This window comes from Callithrix jacchus, chromosome 13, assembly GCF_049354715.1.
Source record: "Callithrix jacchus isolate 240 chromosome 13, calJac240_pri, whole genome shotgun sequence".
NCBI lineage: Eukaryota > Metazoa > Chordata > Mammalia > Primates > Cebidae > Callithrix > Callithrix jacchus.
Window position 1 is genome coordinate 95,013,463 of NC_133514.1, and position 14,757 is coordinate 95,028,219.

At 40.4% G+C, this 14,757-nt stretch overlaps 1 pseudogene; it reads right to left on the reverse strand.

Moving 5' to 3' along the window:
- Positions 1–619: 619 nt before the first annotated feature.
- Positions 620–14,140, reverse strand: LOC144578844 (small ribosomal subunit protein eS8 pseudogene; annotated as a pseudogene).
- Positions 14,141–14,757: the final 617 nt, after the last annotated feature.

Genomic DNA, 14,757 nt, shown 5'->3' on the forward strand with positions numbered 1-14,757 from the left:
TGTCCCTAGCCTATGTGACAGATATAGGATGGTGAAAGAACTGAAGCCTTTGGAGGACTCCAGGGTGAATCTGGCCTCTGGCACATAGTGACCATAATTGACAACACTTTGTGCGTCAGTTTTCTCATCAGAATCCCTCAGGTCTCTGGACCCTGAGGTCTAACTTGAACAGGCTCTAGGTCAGCAAACCCATTCCTTTGCCCGTGTCTGTGGTTATCTTGTTCTACAAAGGCAGAGTAGAGTAGTTGCAACAGAGACTGCACATCCCATAGACCTAAAAATATTACTCTCTGGCTCTATAAGAAAACATTTGCTGATTTCAAAGCAAATCTAAATGAAAAAAACTCTGAGATAAAATGACAATGACCATTTTGTCTACTGGAGCTATTTGTCACAGATAACATAGTTTTACTTTAGTATGACTCTTGCTGTTTAAATCTCAAAAAAGTAACTTCAGGCAAAGAACACAAATGAGGAAGAAATATATGGGGAGCAGTGTTATTCATGGCACCTGCAATTGCTGATAGGTACTTGCCTGCTTCCTTAATACAGTCCTGGGCTGATGCATTCCAGCCTAGCACATCAGCGTCTCCTGGGAATGAGTTAAAAATGCAAGTTATCAGGCCCCATTCCAGACCTGCTGAATCAGAAACTCTGGGGTGAGGCCAGCAACCAGTGCTCTAATAAGACCTCCAGGTGCTTCTGAAGGCTGCAAATATTTAAGAACCAGGGTTATATTTAAAAGGGTCTTGTAGACTCCGTGGGGTTAGGCAAATATAAGATTACACATTCTGTTACGTGCTAAACCAGCCTTGATGATATGGGAAGGAGGAAGGAAATTATTGGCTAAAATTTGTATTCCCTTTGGTATCCAAGTAGCTAAATGCAAAGGGAATGACCAACGTGCTACTAGGTTCCTGGGTTCTAGATTGCATCTAGAGAAGGGGGAAAAACACAATGTTAACCACTGGGGAAGTCGCTCCAACAAAGAAGACTCCTGTCCATAATCTGTCTTCAACAACCTTTCAGACTTTCTACTTGAGATTAACAGTGACAAAACTGCCAATGGCCTTTGAACAGTAGGTTGAACTATAGATATGATTATGATAATTTACATTTTCTAAAGAAGTGAAAAGATAAAAGTGAAGCTCAGACGTTAACTTATCTGAGAAAACCCAGCCAGTAAGTGACAGATCCAGGATGTGACCTCAGGTCTGTCACCAGAACTTGTTCTCTTTCTGCTATAACACATGCTTTCCCAGGATGGGAGCAATAGAAGGTTCCCCAAGACCTTATCAACAGCATCTGTTAAAGCTGCTTCTGCTGAGCAGTTCTGCGTTTGCTTGGCTAGGTTTGGACTTCACCTGGATTGCTGTCTGAACACACAGTGATTAGAAAGCCCCATGTTTGGCAATGAGCACGATGGGGCAGGGGGAGGTTGTGCACAGGTCTTCAGGAGCACAGGGTGTTCTTCATAACCACATGGAGCGAGTGCCCTGCTGGAGTCTCCATCCTGTGGAGGCCAACGAGCATGGCAACCTGAGAAAATGACTTCATTGAACCATAGCTTTGATGGACTCCTTTGGACTGCAGATTCTGCCCAGCTCACCCAGAGTGTTTATCAGAATCACAGCAGGGGTGAGGAGGGTGAAGCCTGGAAAAACATTTTTAAAAATTTAGTATTCCTATTGTTTTTTTTTAAAAACAAATTACTGAAATTATCCCTGACAGAATCTCCTTGGGGATATGCAGACAGTCTATATGGAATTATGCATCTAACGGGAGTCAAAAAACTGCAGAAGGACTGCAGTGGTTTACGAATTCCTAGAGTGTTCTCCAGGCTGTGCTTTGAGACTGTCTATATGCTAGTCAGTGCCTGCCATGTACCTTGGACATAGGAGCGGCTGGGAATATGTTCATTGAATAAGAAAATGATAAAGCTGTCAAGAGGCATTAATTATCATGGTAATGCTGGAAAGCGATTTCTAAGCATGGAAGGTCTATTTATAGGACTATCTAAATACATATCAAGGTCCTATACTATTGTGATGGACATTAATAAATGGGTATGGTACAGATGTTGACGGGGCCATTTTCTCTTACCTGTAATCCATCACCTGTGTTTTCTCCTGTTACCACTTCACGGTGGCCAAGTCATGGTAACATTATAAATGCAGTTTACTTACGCAATTTGATAAGCAGGTTTACCTTTGGATACTGTCTTTTGCTCCTGCCCTCCAGGCCTAATGCCCTTGCAGTGCAGCAGGAGGAAGACAGTGTCGGGGGAGGAGAGCTACACTGGGCCAGCTGCTAACCTAGACCTAGCTGCCCCCCATCCAGGATCAAAGCAGAGAAATAGGAGCATTCTATCTTAGGCTTTTATTAATGCTGTATTACTGCCATGCGAGAGAACTTGAAGGAGAATCATGAAGAGGCTTAAAGGAGGGAGAGAGATGCAATCTTTAACTCTGCTGGCACAAGAAACTTTGGAAATAATCCAAATCAGTCTGGTGTACATTGGACTACTGCAGCTACCAAAATAATTTCAGTGAAAATCCAGGTCTGTAGAAAACAGATATAAGTAAAAGCAAATCTAAGGAACATATTGATCTTATTTCCCACTCACCTCTTTTCCAGTGACAAATCACCCTCATCTCAAATCACAGCTTCCCCATAATGAGGGCAATTTTATTTCTTGACTATGAAGTGTAATACAAGGAGCCTCATCCATTGCATGAAGGGAAAAGGAATTTCCAGGGACTGGGATGAAGGAGCTAAGAGCAGTGCAGTGACATCTTGCAGAGCCCCATTCAGTGGCAGTGATGGAGAGTCTCTTTGGGAACTGCTGACTACGGTGAGCAGTCCTAGCACCATCACAGCAGACATGGCCACATGGATAGGGTGAAGAAAACCAGCACTGTCGGGTGCCTATCTAACAGCTCTCAGACCATTCTTCCATGTCTACAAAGTCTGGTTTTAACCATAGAACAATGCACTCAGGGAAGACTGGCCTCCCTTGGGCCCTAGAGGAAGCACCATGATTGATTTAAGCTAATCATGATTTTGTTAATTTTCCTTTCCTTGTGACTGTTTTAGCTGTAGGCAAGTGACATTATTCTGGCCATTGAGACTTAACCTATGGAAAAACTTACTAGAGGCTGCTGGGAAAGATTTTCCTCTTTTGTTTTATTTATCTAAGCAAGAAGGTTATTGATGCATGTGAAGAAGTTCTCTCTCTTCTTCCAGAACCAGCTGTATGGGAAAGTGATACCTGAATTTGTGGCAGCCGTTTTGTGACTGCTGTTAACAAGTTACCACAAACTTGGAGCCCTAAAACAACAGAAACTTATTCTCTCTCAATAACAGAGATCAGAAATCCAAAATTAGTATCACTGGGCCAAAATCAAGGTGTCAACAAGACTTTGTTTCCTATGGATGCTCTGGGGAAGAGTCTTTTTCTCTTCCATCTCTGGTGGCTGTCAGCATTCCTGGGCTTATGACCCTATCACTCCAATATTTAAGGCCAGCATCTTCAAATCTCTCCTGCTCTGTCTTCTCATCTCCTCCTCTGTGAGTTATTAAATATGCCTTTGCCCTCTCCATATAGGGAAATGTGAGATTCCATCGAGGGTCTACCCATTATAATAATCCAGGATAATTGCACCATCCCAAACTCCTTAATCCAATAATATCTGCAAAGAACCTTTTTGTCATATAAGGTAATAGTTGCAGGTTCTAGAGATTAGGACATGAATAACTTTTGCAGGAAAGTTTTTCAGCTTACCATAGTGATCAGAGAGACACATACACGAAACAACTAGAAAAGTATCTGAAAACCCAATGCCACTGATTTTCTGAGTTAAGCAACCCTGGACATACTGATCTCTAGACTTTTATGCAAAATAATTTACTCTTGTTTCTAAAGCTATATTTAGTCCAGAACTTAAAAGTACTCAGCTGGCAAAACCATTTGAGACAACTTATTGGAGAGTACTTAGCTTAGGGAAAGAGAATGGGGTTGTATTTTTTAAGCGTATGTGTGTGTTTTAATCATCATGTAAACTGGTAAGAATTAAGCAGGGTTTCTCAACCTTGGCACCACTGGCATTTTGGGCCAGAGAATTTTGTGTGTGTGTGTGTAGGATTGTCCTGTGCATCATAAGATGTTTAGAAGCATCCTTGGCTTCTATACATATGATATTCTGGTAGCAACCCCCAACCCAGTTATGACAAACAAAATACCTCCATACATCCACAAATATACCCTGTGTGGTATCATTCCTCCTAGTTGAGAACAATTAGGCTAAGGCTATCATTGGGGATATTTAATATAAATATAACTTTATGTTGTAATAAGAGATACCTGACATCAAGATATTCAGGTTTTGTTTGTCTGGAGAGAGTAACTTCTAATCTTACGTCCTTTGTTAAGGGGTATAGGTTTATGTGGACAACCTGGACTGTGAATGCCACTAAGATAGCCACCCATGGGTATAGATAAGTGGAGTATATTCAGGTATATACAATTAAAGGTAACTGCATCTGGTTATACAAAACATAGTTGTTTAAGTGCTTTATTACTTGATCTAGTGTTATCTGTGTCTCACATACACTTGGAAGATGGAAAAAGTGTTCCCAGACCAAACTGAGGGTTGGGCTGCTATTTCTTGTGGTCCAATAATGAGATACCAATGAACTGGTGAGGAAGAGATTTTTTTTTTTAAATTTCTCCATGTTACAGGGAGAAGGCATGGAAAATATCACCTGATCAACTCAAAAATTACAAAGTCTTCCAGAGCTTACAGACCTTCTAAGGTGATGAATATAAGTGTGCATTCATCTAAAGACATAAGTGATTAACTTCTCTTTTTTTTTTTTTGCCTTTCATATTTTCTTTGTATTTCTCTTCAACAGTTGCTTGACTCAACATCTTTCTGTCTGCTCTATACAATGAAAATACAAACTAAATGAGAATAGAAAAAATAATTAAAGCATTATATTGTACAAATTACAAATCTGTTCCAAAATATACTTACATTAAATAAAATATGCATTTCAAGAAGAGATCTACAGTGAATGACTATGCATTCTGGGAAGCTTCACAACATCTAGGCAGGGCCAGCACTCCTGAAAGAAGCTAAGAGATTTTGCATCCAATCACAGTTTGTAGTAGGTATCTTATTGCCAATCTGCAAGTTACACCGAACACATCATTAGCATCGCTTGTGCAGAAAACCAATTTTGTTGGGGAAAAGGGAAAGCAAGCTCTGGCCTCAGTTTTGAGTTCATTAGAACTTCTTAAGAATTTCACCAATAGCCTATACTAACTTCTCTTAATCTATAACTAAGGTCTGAGTCCTGAAGACCTTCTCCTGGAGCCTCAGTAAGTTTACTTAATCTATTTGAGTCCAGGTACCGGGATGATTACCCTTATTTTGTCTCCTGCTAAATCACGGAGGTTTGTTGAGTTTCTTCCGACCCCCAATAAACTTACTTGCAGAGGCCTGGGGAGTTTCTTCAGACCCCCAGTAAAACTCGTTTTATCCTAAAATGGGTCCTGCTAAGAATTCCTTCATTATTTTGTCATGCTGGAAACGCCTAAGTGAATCTCTTGGTGGGCTTTTGTTACATTCCACACTTTGCATAAAGGCACTGTCTAAGCTTTTAATATTTAACTTAACCACTCAGTCAGAGCTGAAACAGTTGTCATGGAGGCCTGCATTAGTGAGACCTGGCCTGACACAAAAGCTACCTGAGGACTATATTCCTGTGATCCTCTTTCAGACTTTCACTCCAAGACTCCCAAGTCCTCTGGCCGAGACAATAAATATTCCTCTGATTGTGGACGAAAGTCCACATGAATTTTTACTCCTCTGTGCTTGTGCTGCTGCTTTGGTGACATGTGTGGGCTTAATCACCTACACGTAGCCCACCTAACTCCATCTTCACATGTCTGTTCACTGTACCCATCTCTGCAGTTTTGTTCATGTTTACTTTGAACTGTCCTTCTGTGTTACTGAATTCCTTGCATCCTTCAGGAACAAACTTATATCCATGTTCACCATAAAACATCTCCTGATAACTCCAGCCAATACTACAACCCACAGCTACTCCCAATATTTTCTGCTTGGCATTTGCATCACTATTAATGATGACTTGAGGCATGGTATGGAGTAGAAAAGGACAGGTATCATGAAGGAGTCATGAAGTGATCAGTGTCATATGCAGAACAGGAAGTGATGAGGTTAGCATATTTTTTCTTTTTTTATGGGTACTATGAGTGACATATAGAAACTAAGTCCAAATGAATTTAAAAGAGCTCCATCTGTAAGCTTAAAGTTCTACTTTTAGGTGATACGAAGGCATGGGCCATATTTATTTTGTTGGCAGAATTATTCTTAGTGATATACCCAGTAATGATACATCTAACATAAATGTTTTCTTAGACTCAGTGAATCAGCTAAAGGGGATTTTAATGATACAAAGACTGAGTCAAATAAAATTATTCTCATACAACAAAAAAGAAAATAAGATGCAGGCATAGAATCTAAGAACTGGAAAATAATTTGGGTTCTAGTCTCCTTAATTACTATTTAGCCACAATGTTCACATTTTCAGGTGATTTTTTTCTGCTTGCTTAAGCTGTTTCTATTTTAATTACTTTCAATAATTGGGATCCCATTGCTATCTTTAATAAAGAGAAAAAGACTAATATTGGGGGCATTTTATGTTTAGCATACTGAAGTGCCACGGATCAGTTCATATTGGAAAAAGGATTTATCCCCCTAGCCATGGGGATGGCAAGATTTCTATAGGGCCTGGAATGTCCAGAGAACTTGACAGGCTACTTCTGGCCATTAGGAGCCTCTAATTTTATTCCTGTGTGATATAAAAATTATCCTTTGCTAGGTATGTCCTTTCATGGAAAAGATTGTGAACACTGATCTAACAGATTGCAGGTAGCATCTCTGAAAAAATCTGGAATAGATAAAGTTAAAGACCACATTGTCCAAGGTCCTGTCATGATTTGTACAGATTACGTCCTAAAGTTTTCCTGCAAGAATGATACTACTGCACTTGCCCAGGGATATTTCTTTCTACATTTGCAATCCCAGTGAAGCTTGATTAGAACTTAGAGTTGTCTTAACAGGTTGAAAGAAGAAACTTTGGCTCTAAAGTTAAAAGTTAAAACATGAAAACAAGCATCAGTTCTATAAAAGTGATTTTCAAAATGTGGTCTCTGGACCAGCAGCATCAGATTGTTGGAAATGCCAGAAAGGAAATCTCAGCCCCCAACCTGGACCTATCAGATCAGAAACTGAGGGGAGGGACCCATGTATCTATCCTTTAACAAACCCTTCAGATGATTCTGATGCTTGCTTAGGTTCAGGAGCCACAGATTTACAGTGTCCAGAAGATAAAAGGTAACAAAAAAGAATATTTGATCTCTTGTCTAGTAGACACCGGAATATGATCCCTGGATTAGGGTCATATTTCTCCTGTTGTCTTGGTTTTCTGCCTTTGGACAAATTATTTAGCTTCAGTTTCAGTATAAAATGAAGGCAATCGATTAGATATGTTGTTTTTTATATGGCTTTTTCATTGCCCTTCTACATTTAAGCTGCATCATGTGCTGTGTGGCATCTTTTAGTAGAGCATGGAGGCGGAGGCGGGTACAAGTAGTGGTTGTGACTCCTTGAGGATTCTTGAACCATGCTGAGAAGTGGTGGTGGTGGTGAACTTCTTTCTACACTGGTAGAGCAGGAATTGCAGGGCTTTTCCTGCCTGATGAGTCAGAGATTATTGGAAAGAATGAGAGTTTAAGATGTCTTTACTAGTCTGGGTTCTAATCCTGGCCTTAATATTAACTCTCACTGTGATACCAGTTAAGTCTTAACTCTCTGGCTCTAAGTTCTTCTGTAATGTAAGAAATCAAATGGGAAAACAGTTTTATGTATCTAGTACAATGATCAGTAGAGAGCAAGTGTCCAGTAAATGTTCCATTTTTTTTCCCATCTCGAATATTCTGTTCTTTGCAATTTGCCAGTGTTAAAAATGCTTTGCTTGCTTGGAGTGGTGACTCACGCCTGTAATTGCAGCACTTTGGGAGGCCAAGGTGGGTGGATCACTTGAGATCAGTAGTTCAAGGCCTGCCTGGCCAACATGGTGAAACCCTATCTCTACTAAAAATACAAAAATTAGCTGGGTATGATGATGTGTGCTTGTACTCTCGGCTACTTGGGAGGCTGAGGCAGGAGGATTGCTTGAACCTGGGAGGTAGATGTTCCAGTGAGCCGAGATCAACTACTGCACTCCAGCCTGGGTGACACAGTGAGACCCTGCACCCCCCAAAAAAATGCTTTGCCAACATTGATTTGGTTCCCACATTATTATGTAGGTTCCTAAAACCATCTCTGGAAGGGAAGTATTTGCTGACAGCCTGTTAGTGTTCTTGTCAGCTCATGTAACCAGTTATCCTTATCCTGTGAAGTCTAACTACCTGCTTTCAATCTAATATTTGAGAGTTTAAGTACTTTTAAGGATCTGTTGCTTATGTGTACCAGCACTTTTGGGGTATTCTATAACCCGAACTCTAAAGCTGCTGGCCAAATTACATAGCACAGCCTTGTTTAAATTGGTGGGGATGGGGGCAACATGAATCTGAGTATATCAATAACATGTCTTAGTTTAATTAAAAATGATCTACCAATGAATGATTAGAAGAAACTGTATGCATTGTATTTATTCATGCTATCTTTTAATAGAACCTCGCCATTCTTAACACTAACAATGTACTAGACACTTTGTATCTTATTTGATTCTTACAACAGTCATGTAGGATGGGTTGTATTGCCTCCATCTGAGTAACTTGCCCAAGTTCACTCAGTATGTGACAAAACCAAAACTGTTTTGAACCTAAGTATTTTTCTTTCCAGGGCCAATGCTTTTTTTTTTTTTTTTTTTTAACAGAAACAAAGCTCTCCAAAAACTTGTATTTGTTGGCTAAATGGCTTTAGTGTTTGCATAAGGGGTTCTCTGATTCTCAAAGGTGCTGAGATGGTGTTAAAATTCAAGTTTAATCAATCAATTAGTATTTATTGAATGCCTGCTGGGTGCAAGGATTGCATTGGTGCTATGGGAAATAAACAATAACAATGAAGAATCAAACTGATCCCCATGCAGTGTAGGAAGAGAAGCACATGAAGACTGGCATGAGATCACGAGGCAGCTCCCTGGCAGCCAGGCTGGTCAGGAAATGTTTCACATTTATGATGGGATTTTCTTTCCTTTCCTTTTTATTTTTTCAAGACAGAGTCTAGGCTGGAGTGCAGTGGTGCAATCTCAGCTCACTGAAACCTCTGCCTCCTGGATTCAAGGGATTCTCCTGCCTCAGCTTTCCAAGTAGCTGGAATTACAGGTGCCTGCCACCATGCCTGGCTAATTTTTGTATTTTTAGTAGAGATGGGATTCACCATATTGGTCAGGCTATTCTCTAATTTTTGGCCTCAAGTGTTCCTCCTGCCTCAGTCTGCCAAAGTGCTGGGATTACAGGTGTGAGCCACCGCACTTGGCCCACGATAGGATTTTTGTTCTTGGAATATCTATCAAATCTTATTGTGTTTCTGGCATTATCTTATGTAACTTTTACAACTACTCCATCCACATTTTACAGTTGAGTCAACCAAGATACAGAGGGGTGAAATGAAACTTTCTGATTTACACACTTGGCAAGAGGAAGGGATGAGAATCAGGCCTCAGGCTTTTGGATACAAGTCTGATGCCCCTTCTACAACATTTATTAGAGTGATCTCTAAGAAAGGGTTGTTAACATTTAGTTTCCCTAAAGTAGGCCTATAATCTATTAAATGCCAAGACACAGGAATCTAAAGACCATGAGACTTTATTTGTTCAGAGTTTTCTTACGGAGTACACAGTGTCTCTTTGAAGAAAAGACTTTAGTTCTTCCTACTAATGATAGCAGTTATGCTGGTATTTGTTCAGGTATGTGCTAGGGATTAAAACTCAGAGATATTAAAAAGAGCCATTTAGAATTGTGTACTGCTCTTCAGAGACCGTCCTGCCTACCCTCAACTACTTAAAGCAATAAACTGTCTCCCTGTGGGAAGGAGACATAGCCTTTGTGTGGTGGAGGCTGGTGAAGCTGTGGGCACCTCAGTCAGCAGCTAGGCTGGGCTGAGCTGGGCCAGCTTGGGACAGTAGGCTTCCCAGGGACCAAAGTCCTCAGGCAGCTTGTCCCATGGGGAAAGCAGGACACTACCTTCTGCCTGGATGTCACCAGCAAGACCAAGCAGAGGAGCAATTTTAGGCCATTTTAGAAAGTTTAGGCAGCTGCTAAGTAGCCTTCCCTGATGGTGCCCACAGCCTGGTTGGTGGCATCAGTATGTTCCTCAGCTGCAGTTGTGACTTTCATGGGCACCACCCAGCATGCCTTTGATAGGGAGCAGTGAAACAAGACAGTAAAGGCTTTCTTGCTTTGTGAAAAGCAAATGTCAGTGCAGCCCCAAAGAATGAGGCAGACAGGGATGCAGGGACAAAACTGTTTGCTTAAGGCAAAGGTGTCCAAGGAAACATTTGAAGTACCTGCTTTTGTTTGGTTCTGTTTATAGAAAAATTATAAAAATAACTCCTTTTGAAGCAGAAACCTCATATGCCTAATATATTATCAAAGAGTAATCTAAAGAGATGGTTATGATACTTCCCGATAAGGGATTAACATTTAACTTCCCTAGTAGGCACGAGAATGGTCCCAATTAACAAAAACCCAAATATAGTAAAATTTCCTTTCAAGTTCAAATTAGAAAATTGAAATTCTATAACTTCTAGCACAAAGATGTATGTATAATAAACACTCAAAAATATTTATTGCTGAATTAATATTATTTATTCCATCTTGAAGGCTTTTATCAGAATCCTAATCTTCGTCTACATTCTCATAGTGTTTCTATTATATTTAGTCTGATGCTTAATTCACAGAGAACTATTAATTCATAGTGTAATTAAATTAATAATAATAATATTAATAATATTTACCAGAGTGCTTCATACCTGCAACATTATGGTTAAATGGACATAATAGAACCTGCCTAATTTATAAATTGGAATACTCCAAATGGGTTAAGCTGAAAACCAGCTTTCCCTGTGTGTCACTCAGATAATACAAAGCTCTGTTGATTGTTCTCATTGTAGAATATATATGGGTTGCTACTCCTTACGTTTTTGTTCTGCCCAGCTTTGTTAGCTTAGTTATCATAAATGTCTCCTGCCTACACCCTAAAGCTATTTTGGAATAATATGTAAAAGTATTTGGTGGGAACTTCAATTTTTTCTGTTTGTTTTTTTTTTTTTTGAGACAGAGTTTCGCTCTTGTTACCCAGGCTGGAGTGCAATGGCGCGATCTTGGCTCAGTGCAACCTCCGCCTCCTGGGTTCAAGCAATTGTCCTGCCTCAGCCTCCTGAGTAGCTGGGATTACAGGCACACACCACCATGCCCAGCTAATTTTTTATATTTTTAGTAGAGATGGAGTTTCGCCATGTTGACCAGGATGGTCTCGATCTCTTGACCTCGTGATCCACCTGCCTCGGCCTCCCAAAGTGCTGGGATTACAGGCCTGAGCCACCACACCCACCTTAAAGTGGAGATGTTAAAAACCCATTTGACCCAGCAATCCCATTACTGGGTATGTACCCAAATCATTCTATTATAAAGACACATGCACACATATGTTTATTGTGGCACTATTCACCATAGGAAAGACTTGGAACCAACACAAATACCCACCAATGATAGACTGGATTAAGAAAATGTGGCACATATACACCATGGAATACTATGCAGTCATAAAAAAGGATGAGTTCATGTCCTTTGCAGGTACATGGATGAAGCTGGAAACCATCATTCTCAGCAAGAACACATGGATACAGGGAGGGGAACTTCACACATTGGGGTCTGTCAGGGGGTGGGGGACTAAGGGAGGGTTAGCAGCGGGTGGGAGGATAGGAGAGAGATAGCATTAGGAGAAATACCTAATGTAGATGATGGGGTGATGAATGGAGCAAACCACCATGGCACGTGTATACCTATGTAACAAACCTGCACAATTTGCACATGTACCCCAGAACTTACTTAAAGTAGAATAATAAAATTTTAAAAGACCTAAAGCATGTAACCAAGTAAGAAATAATTCAAGTAATGAAACTTTGGATCCAGAAAGAACCCCAGTAATTATCAAAACTAGGTAACTCTCTTGTGTATAGATATGGAATCTAAGGCCAGTAAATGTCAGCAGCTTGTTCAAGTTCACCCAGTCAGTGGCAGATGTATGGTGACTATTTGGGACTTCCCCAGGTCATCAGTTCAGTGCTTTATCCACCAGGCAGCACTTGGCAGCTGGTTTCCCAGACTTTGACTGGTTCTGCACTTGCCTTTGGAGCAGCCGTTGTTGCTTCCTTCCTAGGAGACCAAGAGATGAACTAGATAGTTAGTCAAGCCTTTTCCAACACAGTGTGCTGAGTCTAACTGGAAAATCTCGGAGGAGCCTCATTTTTCTCACCGGTAAATGGGCAGCACCTCACATGCAAGCATGCACCGCAAGTTTGCAAGAGAAATAGAACCAATGGGAAACTGTAATCAATGTAGATTACTTCTAGGTTTTCATTGCTCGAGCAACACTTGAGTATTGTTTCAGCAGTCATCCTTATAGCCACCAGGCAAGAACATGACTCTTCCCAGTTAGCATCATCCTCTCTGCCCTATACTGTTGACTCTATTTTGACTTAGGACTTTGTCTCTCTCTGTCTTTTTTTTATTGGTGTGTTTGTTTACCTTCTCCCAGTTGGAGTAATTTGTATCTCCACTTAGGTCTGAGTAGCATCCTATCATATGTTCTCCAGTATTTCTTAGTGCTCTGGTATTTTCTTGAAGGAAAAAAAAATCAAAAAGAAAAACTCTGCCAACATTTACAGAAATGGTGAAAAATGCTCCTAGTAAGGCATTGTCCCTTTTGTTCACAACTGTTTCTGTTTCTTTCTTCCATATTCACTACCCAACCAACTCGGTATGGACTGTATTCCTTCTTATAGGCGAACTCACCCACAGTTTTCACTTGCCCTTATATGTTGGCATGAAATTTATTCTATAACCCAGAATTTTTTTTTTACAAAACAATAAACACTCTTTTTTTTTTTTTTTTTTAAGAGACAGAGTCTTACTCTGTTGCCCAGGCTGGAGTATAGTGGCACAATCTTGGCTCACTGCAACCTCTGCCTCCTGGGTTCAAGTGAGTCTTCTGCCTCAGCCTCCACAGTAGCTGGGACTACAGGCATGTGCCACCACACTCAACTAATTTTTGTATTTTTAGTAGAGATGGGGTTTCACTATATTGGCCAGGCTGGTCTCAAACTCCTGATCTTGTGATCCACCTGCCTCGGCCTCCCAAAGTGCTGGAGTTACTGGCATGAACCACTGTGCCCAGTCTAAATGCTTTTATTACATGGGCAAAGACAGAAAGGATGAAGATTTGTTTGCTTTTCCGGGCCTTGATTTTCCTAAGATAGAACTCCAACTCCTTGCCCTCTAGCACGTAGCTATCTGCTCTGCCACACTGTCCCAGCCTTGATGTGAGGCATGGAAGAAGCCTTCCTTGCTGGAACTCTTCCTCCAGGAGACTGCTGATTTTGGTATTCTTTTTTTTTTCCATCATATTTCTTGTAAATTTTTTTAGGTTGCTTTTTGTTTAAAATCTCTTTTTCCTCAGCAGTGAGCTTGGCCCCCTTCTTGTGGCCCAGAGGCAATGCCTAGTGGAATTAGTACCGCTGTGGTACAGTGTGCTGTCGATGAGCATGATGCAGTTCTTCACCAGGGTCTTGGTACAGACCAGCTCACTATTGGATGCGTCGTAGACAACATCGATGGTCATTGGCAAGTACAACACTCTGAGCCCAGGAGAAATCCCCCATGTTTGGCCTCAGGGCACGGTATTACTTGTTTCTTTCCTGCACAGGGACTGTGTTGATGCAACAGAGGCCTACCCCAGCTCATACTTTCACTGCTTGTGGTAAGGCTTTCTCTAGCTCTGGTCTTGCGGTACTTATGCCAGTTGTCCTGAGAGATGCCCAGCATGTTTTAAATTTTATTTATTTATTTTTCCATGAGTTATTGGGGTAGAGGTGGTGTTCAGTTATGTATGTTCTCTAGTGGTAATTTGTGAGATTTTGGTGTTCTCATCATTTGAGTAGCATATACTGCACCCTATTTGTAGTCTTTTGTCTCTTGCCCTTATCCCCAAGACCCTGAGTACATTGTATCATTCTTATTCTTTTGTGTCCTCATAGCTTAGCTCCCACTTATCAGTGAGAAGATACAATGTTCAGTTTTCCATTTCTGAGTTACCTCACTTAGAATAATAGTCTCCAGTTTCATCCAGGTCCCTGCGAATGCCCTTAATTCATTCCTTTATTAGAGGGAATGCTTTCAACATATATATGAGATGAAATACTACTATATATATATCTCATATATATATATATATATCTCATGATATATATGTCTCATATATCTCATATATATAGGAGATGAAAGTATTTGTTCATCTGAGTAGTATTTCATCTCATATATATGTATATATATGATGTGTGTATATATATATATATATATATAGAACTCACAGTTTCTTTATCTACTCATTGATTGATGGGCATATGGGTTGGTTCCACAATTTTGCAATTGCAAGTTGTGCT